This window comes from Brachyhypopomus gauderio, unplaced genomic scaffold (genome assembly GCF_052324685.1).
Source record: "Brachyhypopomus gauderio isolate BG-103 unplaced genomic scaffold, BGAUD_0.2 sc221, whole genome shotgun sequence".
Taxonomy (NCBI): domain Eukaryota; kingdom Metazoa; phylum Chordata; class Actinopteri; order Gymnotiformes; family Hypopomidae; genus Brachyhypopomus; species Brachyhypopomus gauderio.
The window spans coordinates 20,001-33,602 of record NW_027507042.1 but is presented as its reverse complement, the minus strand read 5'-3'; the positions used below and the strand labels follow the sequence as shown (position 1 = coordinate 33,602).

Below are 13,602 nucleotides of genomic sequence, written 5' to 3'. Positions count from 1 at the left end.
GTGTGCTGGTGATTAATTGCTCCTGACCTGTTTTTGCTGCATCAGTAAAAATGATATTTGCATGTGATGATTTCATATGAGACTCACTAACTAATGGTGGTCATGAGAAACCTGTGCCATATTATCAGGTGTGCTATACTACCAGGAATGTATCTCTCTCTCTCTCTCTCTCTCTCTCTCTCTCTCTCTCCTCCTCTCTCTCTCTCTCTCTCTCCTCTTCTACCTTTCCTTCTACCTTTCCATCTATCCATCCATCTCCCCCTCTGACAGTGTGTGTCTATGTGCGTGTGTGTGTTTGTATGTGAGTGTATGTGTGTGTGAGTGCATGCATGTGTGTGTGTGAGTGTGTATATGACTCATATATGTTATCTTTTCCCATCAGGCCTCCCTGTGGAGATTGCGATTTGAGCCACAGGTAGCTATTAAACCCCTGCTGGAACAGGGAGCTTTGGGAGAAGCATCAGGTGGCTTTGTTCCTGCTCGGGATCTACTGAGAAGGTCCCAGCAGGAGGCCACATCTCACATTCCCTGCGTGCTTCTTATAGATGCCCCAGCCTGTGTTATTAGCATCACTTATGTCCCAGTTACTGCCTCTACTGCAACCAGTGTGAAGGTCACATCCAACATTCAGGTAGCGTGAAGGTCTACTCCAGCATGAAGCTGACATGAAGGTCTAGTCCAAACATCTAGCAGGTGTGAACGTACAGCCAACCCAGCTCTGTTGTAGCAGTGACCACGAGCATCAGGTCAACATCACCTGGAGACTGTTGAGAAAAGTGTCCCTCAGGGTGTGTGTGTGTGTGTGTGTGTTCATGTGCATGTGTGCGTGTGTGTGTATATTTATCTATTCAATCTTAATCTGCGTACCATCCGGAGGGTGTCAGTGCAGCGGCCCGTTCTGCTCTGGGCCCAACTCCAGGTCTCTTCTGGGTGTTTTGCCTCCAGCAGAACTCTCTGATCCAAAACACATGATTTCTATAGTTGGCCGCCAGACTTAATAACACTATTGGGCAACATGGCCTTTGTGTCTCCTGCCAATCAACTGCAGCAGTACTGGCAACTTGCAAATGTCCACAAATATGGACTTGTGCTAACGGGCCGCCCAATGGAGGATGGGTTCCCTTTTGAGTCTTGGTCCTCCCGAGGTTTCTTCCTATTCCCCACCATCATAGGGAGTTTTTTCTTGCCACTGTCGTCTTTGGCTTGTTCATTAGGGATCTGGACCCATACGATTGTAAAGCTGCTTTGTGACAACATGTGTTGTAAAAAGTGCTATATAAATAAATTTGACTTTGACTTTAGATATGTATTCATTCTTCATGTACATCATCAGCTGTTGAATCTAGGGCTGCTAGCATGAAAGTGCTAGCTACGTTTCACAGAGGTTTTGGGTCTTCTAGATCCAACAGTGTCAGTGTGGGTTTCTCTAAAGCTCATACAAGCTGTGATCAGTGATGGCTAAGTTACCTTGAGAAAGTAATCCGATTACTGATTACTCCTTTTAAAAGTAACTTAGTTACGTTACATATTACTTGATTTTAAAAGTAACTACGTTAGATTACAAGTTACTTTAGTAGTTACATTCAGCAGCAAAATAAATTTTTCCAATACTCACTTTATTGGAAGTGCATTTTTAACAGTAACAATGTATTGAAGCAGGTTCGGTAACCTGCTTAATCCAAAAATCCCGAGGAGGGAATTTGATAACGCAACCCTGGCGTGCGCAGGCTCCGCCCCCCAGTGTCACTTAAAGGGCAAGACTCGCCGTGAGGAGTAGGAGTCGCTACAGTATCTCCTGACATTACGTTTGTGTAGCTGCCCACGCAGCCCTAGTATTATTTGTAAATTTATGTGTAAACGTAATACAAGCGAACTGGGGTGGGTTTCCCGAAATGTTCGTAGCGCCAAGTACTTCGTAACCTCTTCTGAAACGTACGAGGTTAAGAAGTACTTAGCGCTACCCATCCCAGTTCAGTCAGCGCGTTATATTACTCCTTACCAAAAAAAGTGGTAAGATTAGAGTAACGCGTTACTAAGTAACGCGTTACTGACATCACTGGCTGTGATCATGCAACACAATACAGCATTTGTTCTGGAAGTATCACGCATGTCCACCTGGTGTTCTCCACGATTGTTTCCATGCAGCCGTGTTCAGCTAGCGATCGATTTCAGCAGCTGAAGGGCTGTTCCATCTGGAGTGCTGCGGTGTTGAGTTCCTCCTTCCCGGAGAAATCATCTCAGGCACTCTGTCCTGAGCCGAACCCCAGGAGCCCCTCTACGTCCCAGCAGAGCGTAAGCTGAGATCTCCCAGGAGAGAGTTCCTCTCTCGCAGGAACTCCCGTGAGTGGATTCGGCCGGGCGGCAGACTCCACTGAGAAGAGCGGCATCATGGGAAAGCTTGTGGATCTGCACGGCCGATACATCTGGAAGTGTTAACATCAGGAAGAGACTGTAAGACAAACTTCTGTCAAAATGGCAGTGCAGGCTGTTCTGGTTAACACGTTGCTCCACACACACACACACACACACACACACACACACACACACACACACACACACACACACACACACACACACACACGCACACACACACACACACAGGAATTTTTGTGTGACAGCACCTTGTTCAGAAGACTGCTCTACGTGGTTTGAAGTTCACTGTGGCCCTAGTGGAGATCATCCATGCTAGCAGCTGCTCAGGTGTACAGCTGTGCAGCCGTGAGAGAGGACTGTCTCCCCGGCACTGTGTTAGAGCCCATGTGTTAGAGCTCCTGTGTTAGAGCCCCTGTGTTAAAGACCCGGTGTTAAAGGCCCTGTGTTAGAGCCCCTGTGTTAGAGCCCCTGTGTTAGAGCCCCTGTGTTAGAGCCACTGTGTTAAAGGCCCTGTGTTAGAGTTACTGTGTTAGAGCCCCTGTGTTAGAGCCCCTGTGTTAGAGCCTCTGTGTTAGAGCCTCTGTGTTAAAGCCCCTGTGTTAAAGCCCCTGTGTTACAGCCTCTGTGTTAGAGTCTCTGTGTTAGAGCCCCTGTGTTAGAGCCCCTGTGTTAGAGTTAATGTGTTACAGCCCCTGTGTTAGAGCCCCTGTGTTAGAGCCCCTGTGTTAGAGCCTCTGTGTTAGAGCCTCTGTGTTAAAGCCCCTGTGTTAAAGCCCCTGTGTTAAAGCCCCTGTGTTACAGCCTCTGTGTTAAAGCCCCTGTGTTAAAGCCCCTGTGTTAAAGCCCCTGTGTTAGAGCCCCTGTGTTAGAGCCCCTGTGTTAAAGGCCCTGTGTTAAAGGCCCTGTGTTAGAGCCACTGTGTTAGAGCCCTGGCTATCTCTCTCTCTCTCTCTCTCTCTCTCTCTCTCTCTCTCTCTCACACACACACACACACACACACACACACACACACACACACACACACACACACACACACACACACGTGAAGGTGTAGCTGATGAGGTGTATTAGTTGCCTCCATAAAATCATAAAATCATATATAAAAAAATAAATGCCCGTCATAGTAATTAACTCAGTCATAAGCAAAACCTTTTTTCATTACTGTATGACATATGAGAGGTTGGGAAACTAATGATGCTATTCTGAGGACTGAATTAATACTTCAATCTGACTTGGTATCTAGATCATAAATGGCCCTTGAAATAGGATGAAATGAAGGATACACCACCAGAGTATCTGCAGTGATGCACAGCTAGAGAAGCCACGCAAATCAGCGGAGATTCATTAAGTCATTTGTTATGTCTGACGCTGACGTCTCCGCGCCGTCTCAGTTTGACCCGGCCAGGGAGACGGTCCCGTCGTAGTCTCGCACATCCATCGTGCTTGGCAGGAGTGTGTGGTCGACTCTCTCCACGGAGGGTCGCCTCCCCACACCGGCCCAGCGTGTCAGACCTGCCTTTGTCTACAAATAGCCAGGATTAGTGGTAATTAAGCCCTCAAATTCCTTCATGCCTCGCCTGGCACGTCATTAAGTCACTTTTCCAGTGTGGGAGAGAGGGGGAGAGGTTGAGATGGAGAGGGGGTGAGAGACACAAAGAGAGAGAGAGAGAGAGAGAGAGAGATCCACTCATCTCTGATGACCTTCACTCTCTCCCAGTGCATAATTAAGTGGACCGGTGGCTTGTGTTCTCCCCTCGTTCCTCTACGTCCCACCAAGCAGCGATGTAGCAGGACCACAGGAGACGTTTCTGCCCACGCAGCAGAGTGGCTGGACCCCTCTGAGATGTTGGAGGGGTCCCAGAGTGGCTGGACCTCTCTGAGATGTTGGAGGGGTCCCAGAGTGGCTGGACCTCTCTGAGATGTTGGAGGGGTCCCAGAGTGGCTGGACCTCTCTGAGATGTTGGTGGGGTCCCAGAGTGGCTGGACCTCTCTGAGATGTTGTAGGGGTCCCAGAGTGGCTGGACCTCTCTGAGATGTTGGAGGGGTCCCAGAGTGGCTGGACCTCTCTGAGATGTTGGAGGGGTCCCAGAGTGGCTGGACCTCTCTGAGATGTTGGAGGGGTCCCAGAGTGGCTGGACCTCTCTGAGATGTTGGAGGGGTCCCAGAGTGGCTGGACCTCTCTGAGATGTTGGTGGGGTCCCAGAGTGGCTGGACCTCTCTGAGATGTTGGAGGGGTCCCAGAGTGGCTGGACCTCTCTGAGATGTTGGAGGGGTCCCAGAGTGGCTGGACCTCTCTGAGATGTTGGTGGGGTCCCAGAGTGGCTGGACCTCTCTGAGATGTTGGAGGGGTCCCAGAGTGGCTGGACCTCTCTGAGATGTTGGTGGGGTCCCAGAGTGGCTGGACCTCTCTGAGATGTTGGAGGGGTCCCAGAGTGGCTGGACCTCTCTGAGATGTTGGTGGGGTCCCAGAGTGGCTGGACCTCTCTGAGATGTTGGAGGGGTCCCAGAGTGGCTGGACCTCTCTGAGATGTTGGAGGGGTCCCACAGTGGCTGAACCTCTCTGAGATGTTGGAGGGGTCCCAGAGTGGCTGGACCTCTCTGAGATGTTGGTGGGGTCCCAGAGTGGCTGGACCTCTCTGAGATGTTGGAGGGGTCCCAGCTGCTGGGGAGACCTTCACGTTTCACATGTTTCTTCCTCCTGTTCTCTTATTGGCTTTAATTAGCCCAAATCAGGCACATCATCCAAGTGACGGCATGAACACTGTCATTACGAAACCCGAACTGGACTGATGGATCACTGAGCACTAGCTGGGAGCACTGAACACACTCAATACACAATACTCAACACACTCAACACAACACACTCAACACAATACTCAACATACTCAACACAACACACTCAACACAACGCACTCAATACAATAAATACAATACTCAACACAATACTCAACACAACACTCAATATAAATTCAATGCTCTCAACATAACACGCTCAACACAACACAATGAACACAACACACTCAGCAGACAACTCAACACACTGAACATAACACAGTGAACACCGCACATCACACTGAACACAACACACTGAAAATAACACACTGAATCCACCACACTGAACACAACACACTGAACAGAACACACTGAATCCACCACACTGAACACAGCACTGAACACAGCTCGCTGGGTGAGCAGCTGGAGGTGTTGCTCCTTTAAGGGGAGCGTGACAGGCCTGTGGTGGTTCTGAGGGTAACATGTACAAACAGTGCAGCATGATGTTTGTTTGAGATGTTGCACAATGCTCAAACGAGATCTTAAAACCAAGCGAGGAGTCACGAGAGACGACAAGTCCGTTCTTGGTACTTCATAACAGTGCAACCACAACAGCTGACCCAGAGTAAACCCACAGAGTAAAGCAGTTTACTTCCAGAGTAAACCACACATGATGGCAGACCCAGAGTAAACCCACAGAGTAAAGAAGTCCCAGAGTAACCTACACAGTATGGCAGACTCAGAGTAAACCACAGAGTAAAGCAGTTTTCTCCCAGAGTAAACCATACAGTATGACTGCCCCTGACTAAACCACAGTATATGGCTGACCCAGCGTAAACCCACAGAGTAAAGCGGTCCCAGAGTAACCCACATAGTATGACTGCCCCTGTGCAGAATAAAGCAGCAGGATAAGCTAATAATCTAGAAAGCAGCAATAAGATGGTGTGATGAGCTAAAGCGTCTGCAGGCCAAAGGTTTGAGCTCATCAGGAGGAACATGGGGTTCCTGCTTCAACTGGTTCAGCAGTGCTGGTTCTGTGGATGATTCAGGTCTGAAGGCTGAGTGGCAGCCCTGCACATGTGGGTCTGTAGCTGCTGAGACACGGTCCGTTTGGGCCAGGCTGGCTGTACCGTGAGCCCCTGCACCTGGGTGTAGTAATAAAGAGCCTCTCCTCCTCCTCTCCATCCAACAGAGGTTGGCCGAGATGTTGTAGTGAGGTGCTGTAGTGAGGTGTTGTAGTGAGGTGTTGTAGTGAGGTGCTGTAGTTAGGTGCTGTAGTTAGGTGCTGTAGTTAGGTGCTGTAGTGAAGTGCAGTAATAAAATGCTGTAGTGAGGTGCTGTAGTGAGGTGTTGTAGTGAGGTGCTGTAGTGAGGTGCTGTAGTTAGGTGCTGCAGTGAAGTGCAGTAATAAAATGCTGTAGTGAGGTGTTGTAGTGAGGTGCTGTAGTGAGGTGCTGTAGTTAGGTGCTGTAGTGAAGTGCAGTAATAAAATGCTGTAGTGAGGTGTTGTAGTGAGGTGCTGTAGTGAGGTGCAGTAATAAAATGCTGTAGTGAGGTGCTGTAGTGAGGTGCAGTAATAAAATGCTGTAGTGAGGTGCTGTAGTGAGGTGCGGTAGTGAGGTGCTGTAGTGAGGTGTTGTAGTGAGGTGCTGTAGTGAGGTATTGTAGTGAGGTGTTGTAGTGAGGTGCTGTAGTGAGGTGTTGTAGTGATGTGGTGTAGTGAGGTGGTGTAGTGAGGTGGTGTAGTGAGGTGTTGTAGTGAGGTGCTGTAGTGAGGTGCTGTAGTGAGGTGCGGTAGTGAGGTGCTGTAGTGAGGTGTTGTAGTGAGGTGCTGTAGTGAGGTATTGTAGTGAGGTGTTGTAGTGAGGTGCTGTAGTGAGGTGTTGTAGTGATGTGATGTAGTGAGGTGCGGTAGTGAGGTGCTGTAGTGAGGTGTTGTAGTGAGGTGTTGTAGTGAGGTGCTGTAGTGATGTGGTATAGTGAGGTGCTGTAGTGAGGTGCTGTAGTGAGGTGCTGTAGTGAGGTGTTGTAGTGATGTGGTGTAGTGAGGTGCGGTAGTAAGGTGAGGTAGTGAGGTGGTGTAGTGAGGTGTAGTGAGGTGTAGTGAGGTGTTGTAGTGATGTGGTGTAGTGAGGTGGTGTAGTGAGGTGCTGTAGTGAGGTGCTGTAGTGATGTGGTGTAGTGATGTGGTGTAGTGAGGTGGTGTAGTGAGGTGTTGTAGTGAGGTGCTGTAGTTAGGTGCTGTAGTTAGGTGCTGCAGTGAAGTGCAGTAATAAAATGCTGTAGTGAGGTGCTGTAGTGAGGTGTTGTAGTGAGGTGCTGTAGTGAGGTGCTGTAGTTAGGTGCTGTAGTTAGGTGCTGCAGTGAAGTGCAGTAATAAAATGCTGTAGTGAGGTGTTGTAGTGAGGTGCTGTAGTGAGGTGCTGTAATAAAATGCTGTAGCGAGGTGTTGTAGTGAGGTGCTGTAGTGAGGTGCAGTAATAAAATGCTGTAGTGAGGTGCTGTAGTGAGGTGCAGTAATAAAATGCTGTAGTGAGGTGTTGTAGTGAGGTGCAGTAATAAAATGCTGTAGTGAGGTGCTGTAGTGAGGTGCAGTAATAAAATGCTGTAGTGAGGTGTTGTAGTGAGGTGCTGTAGTGAGGTGCAGTAATAAAATGCTGTAGTGAGGTGCTGTAGTGAGGTGCAGTAATAAAATGCTGTAGTGAGGTGCTGTAGTGAGGTGCGGTAGTGAGGTGCTGTAGTGAGGTGCTGTACTTAGGTGCTGTAGTGAAGTGCAGTAATAAAATGCTGTAGTGAGGTGTTGAAGTGAGGTGCTGTAGTGAGGTGCAGTAATAAAATGCTGTAGTGAAGTGCTGTAGTGAGGTGCAGTAATAAAATGCTGTAGTGAGGTGCTGTAGTGAGGTGCGGTAGTGAGGTGCTGTAGTGAGGTGCTGTAGTGAGGTATTGTAGTGAGGTGTTGTAGTGAGGTGCTGTAGTGATGTGGTATAGTGAGGTGCTGTAGTGAGGTGTTGTAGTGATGTGGTGTAGTGAGGTGCGGTAGTAAGGTGAGGTAGTGAGGTGGTGTAGTGAGGTGTTGTAGTGAGGTGTTGTAGTGATGTGGTGTAGTGAGGTGGTGTAGTGAGGTGGTGTAGTGAGGTGCTGTAGTGATGTGGTGTAGTGATGTGGTGTAGTGAGGTGCTGTAGTGAGGTGCTGTAGTGAGGTGCGGTAGTGAGGTGTTGTAGTGATGTGGTGTAGTGAGGTGCGGTAGTAAGGTGCTGTAGTGAGGTGTTGTAGTGAGGTGTTGTAGTGATGTGCTGTAGTGATGTGGTGTAGTGAGGTGGTGTAGTGAGGTGCTGTAGTGAGGTGCTGTAGTGTGATGTTGTGAGGCTTCTGTGGGTGGGAATCAATACTTTTATATTGAGTGGAGTTCTGAGGACTTGCAGATGGGCGTGGCTTGGTGGGAAGGGAATGAGCTGGAAGGCAGGGGCGGAGCTTGGCCTGCTCCTCCACTCCTCTGTCACTGGAGCAGGGCAGGTCCGGGTCTGGTTCCAGACAGATGCTGAGCGGGATTGTGGACATGGGTGTCCTGTTTAGAGTACAGGCCTGAACAGCCATGTGTGAGTAGGGTTGCAGCGGTAACCGGTTTCACGGTATACCACGGTATTAAAATGCACGGTTATCATACCGTGTGCGTTTGCTTATTACCGGTAAAAAGCAAGCCAGCGGAGAAACTGACCCGCGCATGCGCAACTCCGCTCCGGTTCAGCTACTAAGCACACAGCAGTGAGAATGGCAGAAAGTGCATTAGACTTAACAAATTTTTTAACAAAAAAAAAGCTTAACTAAAATCAGCGGCGAAAATGACGTAATCGCGGTGGCTCCGCCGGTGAGCGCGGGTCTCGCGCGCTGTCGATTCGCGAGGTCGTGCACGTCTCGAATTTTGTAACTTTGCGCGCGTCGCGCCTCAGCGCAATGAACAAAGTCATGTTTGCAGGGTTCATACACCTTTATAAGGTGGAATTAAAGCACTTGTACGTAACTTTAAAGGTCCGTTTCAATATTTCCCAGCACCTTAAACTTAATTAAGTTAAATATTTATACATATACTCAAAATAATTCGCTTTTTATTAAATTATTTAATGGTTGTTTATTTTCAAAACGCCCAGTCTTAACGTCTTCACGTTCTCTCGTGTTTCGTCCTGGAATTACAAGAGGCTCGTATTTGTTAACGTAATACAAAAGAACTGTGCCGAGTCGCGCGCTACGGTCACTAGTGAAAGTGTAAATCCATAGATTTTTAAGGTCCTTGCTTTCACTGGATGTGAAAGATGCCATTAATTTACATGCGTTCATTTTCAAAATTTTACGTGCCTGTTTTTCATATGTTAAAACCAGACTCGGTGTGAAAGCCTTAAAATAGAAATCTCTATTGTGAGGGTCATGTCAGAAATAAATCCTCTCTTTCTGCAGTATCTGGTTATATTCTAACTTGGCAGTACAACGGACGTTTACAACAGTTGTTGATCAGACACTGACCCAGGTTGAGTTTATCAGATATTAAATAATTTAAACTTAAATAATTGTACTGAAATCCATGATTTAGGTTTATCTAATTTTGCAGTATTTATTTAAACATGTGTACAGCTTATTTTTTTAAAGGAGACATTTTGTATACAATAGTTCCAGGTTTCTACAATAAATAGTTAATTGAACAAAAAAAACTTGTAATTTCTTTAAGGGTCAGTGTATCTTTTAATAATATACAAACTAACTGTGATACCGTGATAACCGTGATACCGCGGTATTTTCTGAGACGGTTATCATACCGTGAAAATCTCATACCGTTGCAACCCTATGTGTGAGTGGGCCGTTAAACAAGATGAGACCAGGTCCCTGAGGGGCGGGGCTTCAGCCTGCACGTGGAAACAATAGGAGGAGTTGGTGTGGACTGCAAGCCTGCTGTGATGAGGGAGTCATTAAAGGAGTGAGGTTCTCTGCACCTGTTAGCTGCTCCTGCCTTCACATCCACCCACACACCCGGACACATCCACCCACACACCCGGATACATCCACCCACACACCCAGATACATCCACCCACACACCCTTATGCATCCACCCACACCCCCGGATACATCCACCCACACACCCGGACACATCCACCCACACACCCAGATACATCCACCCACACACCTGGACACATCCACCCACACACCCAGATACATCCACCCACACACCCATATACATCCACCCACACACCTGGACACATCCACCCACACACCTGGACACATCCACCCACACACCCATATACATCCATCCACACACCTGGACACATCCACCCACACACCCAGATACATCCATCCACACACCTGGACACATCCACCCACACACCCAGATACATCCACCCACACACCTGTACACATCCACCCACACACCCAAATACATCCACCCACACACCCAGATACATCCACCCACACACCCAGATACATCCACCCACACACCTGGATACATCTACCCACACACCCAGATACATCCACCCACACACCCGGACACATCCACCCACACACCCGGATACATCCACCCACACACCCAGACACATCCACCAACACACCCAAAGACATCCACCCACACACCCGGATACATCCACCAACACACCCAGATACATCCACCCACACACCTAAAGACATCCACCCACACACCCAAAGACATCCACCCACACACCCGGACACCTCCACCCACACACCCGGATACATTCACCCACACACCCTTATGCATCCACCCACACCCCCGGATACATCCACCCACACACCCGGACACATCCACCCACACACCCAGATACATCCACCCACACACCTGGATACATCTACCCACACACCCAAAGACATCCACCCACACACCCGGATACATCCACCCATACACCCGGACACATCCATCCACACACCCATACACATCCACCAACACACCCAAAGACATCCACCCACACACCCGGATACATCCACCAACACACCCAGATACATCCACCCACACACCTAAAGACATCCACCCACACACCCTTATGCATCCACCCACACACCCAGATACATTCACCCACACACCCTTATGCATCCACCCACACCCCCGGATACATCCACCCACACACCTGGACACATCCACCCACACACCCGGATACATCCACCCACACACCCGGATACATCCACCCACACACCCTTATGCATCCACCAACACCCCCGGACACATCCACCCACACACCCGGATACATTCAACCACACACCCTTATGCATCCACCCACACCCCCGGATACATCCACCCACACACCCAAAGACATCCACCCACACACCCGGATACATCCACCCACACACCCGGACACATCCATCCACACACCCATACACATCCACCAACACACCCAAAGACATCCACCCACACACCCAAAGACATCCACCCACACACCCAGATACATCCACCCACACACCCGGACACATCCACGCACACACCCAGATACATCCACCCACACACCCGGACACATCCACGCACACACCTGGATACATCCACCCACACACCTGGACACATCCACCCACACACCCATACACATCCACCAACACACCCTTATGCATCCACCCACACACCCAAAGACATCCACCCACACACCCGGACACATCCACCCACACACCCGGATACATCCACCCACACACCCTTATGCATCCACCCACACACCCAAAGACATCCACCCACACACCCGGACACATCCACCCACACACCCAAACACATCCACCCACACACCCGGATACATCCACCAACACACCCAGATACAACCACCCACACACCCGGACACATCCACCCACACACCCAAAGACATCCACCCACACACCCAAAGACATCCACCCACACACCCGGACACATCCACCCACACACCCGGACACATCCACCCACACACCTGGATACATCCACCCACACACCCAGATACATCCACCCACACACCCGGACACATCCACCCACACACCCGGATACATTCACCCACATACCCTTATGCATCCACCCACACCCACACCCCCGGACACATCCACCCACACACCAGGATACATTCACCCACACACCCTTATGCATCCACCCACACCCCGGGATACATCCACCCACACACCCGGACACATCCACCCACACACCCGGATACATCCACCCACACACCCGGATACATCCACCCACACACCCTTATGCATCCACCCACACCCCTGGACACATCCACCCACACACCCGGATACATTCACCCACACACCCGGATACATCCACCCACACACCCGGACACATCCACGCACACACCCGGATACATCCACCCACACACCCGGAAACATCCACCCACACACCCGGATACATCCACGCACACACCCAGATACATCCACCCACACACCCAGACACATCCACCAACACACCCAAAGACATCCACCCACACACCCAAAGACATCCACCCACACACCCAGATACATCCACCAACACACCCAGATACATCCACCCACACAACCAAAGACATCCACCCACACACCCAAAGACATCCACCCACACACCCGGACACATCCACCCACACACCCGGATACATTCACCCACACACCCGGATACATCCACCCACACACCCGGATACATCCACCCACACACCCGGATACATCCACCCACACCCCTGGACACATCCACCCACACACCCGGATACATTCACCCACACACCCGGATACATCCACCCACACACCCGGACACATCCACGCACACACCCGGATACATCCACCCACACACCCGGACACATCCACCAACACACCCAAAGACATCCACCCACACACCCAAAGACATCCACCCACACACCCAGATACATCCACCAACACACCCAGATACATCCACCCACACACCCAAAGACATCCACCCACACACCCAAAGACATCCACCCACACACCCGGACACATCCACCCACACACCCGGATACATTCACCCACACACCCTTATGCATCCACCCACACCCCCGGATACATCCACCCACACACCCGGATACATCCACCCACACACCCGGATACATTCACCCACACACCCTTATGCATCCACCCACACCCCCGGATACATCCACCCACACACCCGGATACATCCACCCACACACCCGGGTACATCCACCCACACCCCCGGATACATCCACCCACACACCCGGGTACATCCACCCACACACCCTTATGCATCCATCCATGCAAACATCCACCCACACACCATAATGCACCCACCCACACACGCACCCACTAACACACCCAAACGCACCCAGCCACACTCACATCCACCCATGTCTGTAATAGCAGTTTTTATGCAGTGGGAAAACAAGTGTCCAATCACACTCTGCCTGGCAACAATTGCGGTGGGTGCCCTGTGAGGGCCTTACAGAAAGGGGGCGGAGTTAAGATGGATTAACATTTGGCATCTGCTGTGGTGAACAGTGCCATTTTACACCAATGTGAAACTTCAT

The 13,602-nt window shown here is 50.1% G+C and overlaps 1 long non-coding RNA gene across 1 annotated transcript in view; it reads left to right on the top strand.

Moving 5' to 3' along the window:
• LOC143503260 (uncharacterized) overlaps positions 1 to 13,602 on the top strand; it is a 46,716-nt gene that overhangs the window by 31,245 nt on the left and 1,869 nt on the right. The window lies entirely within an intron of this gene.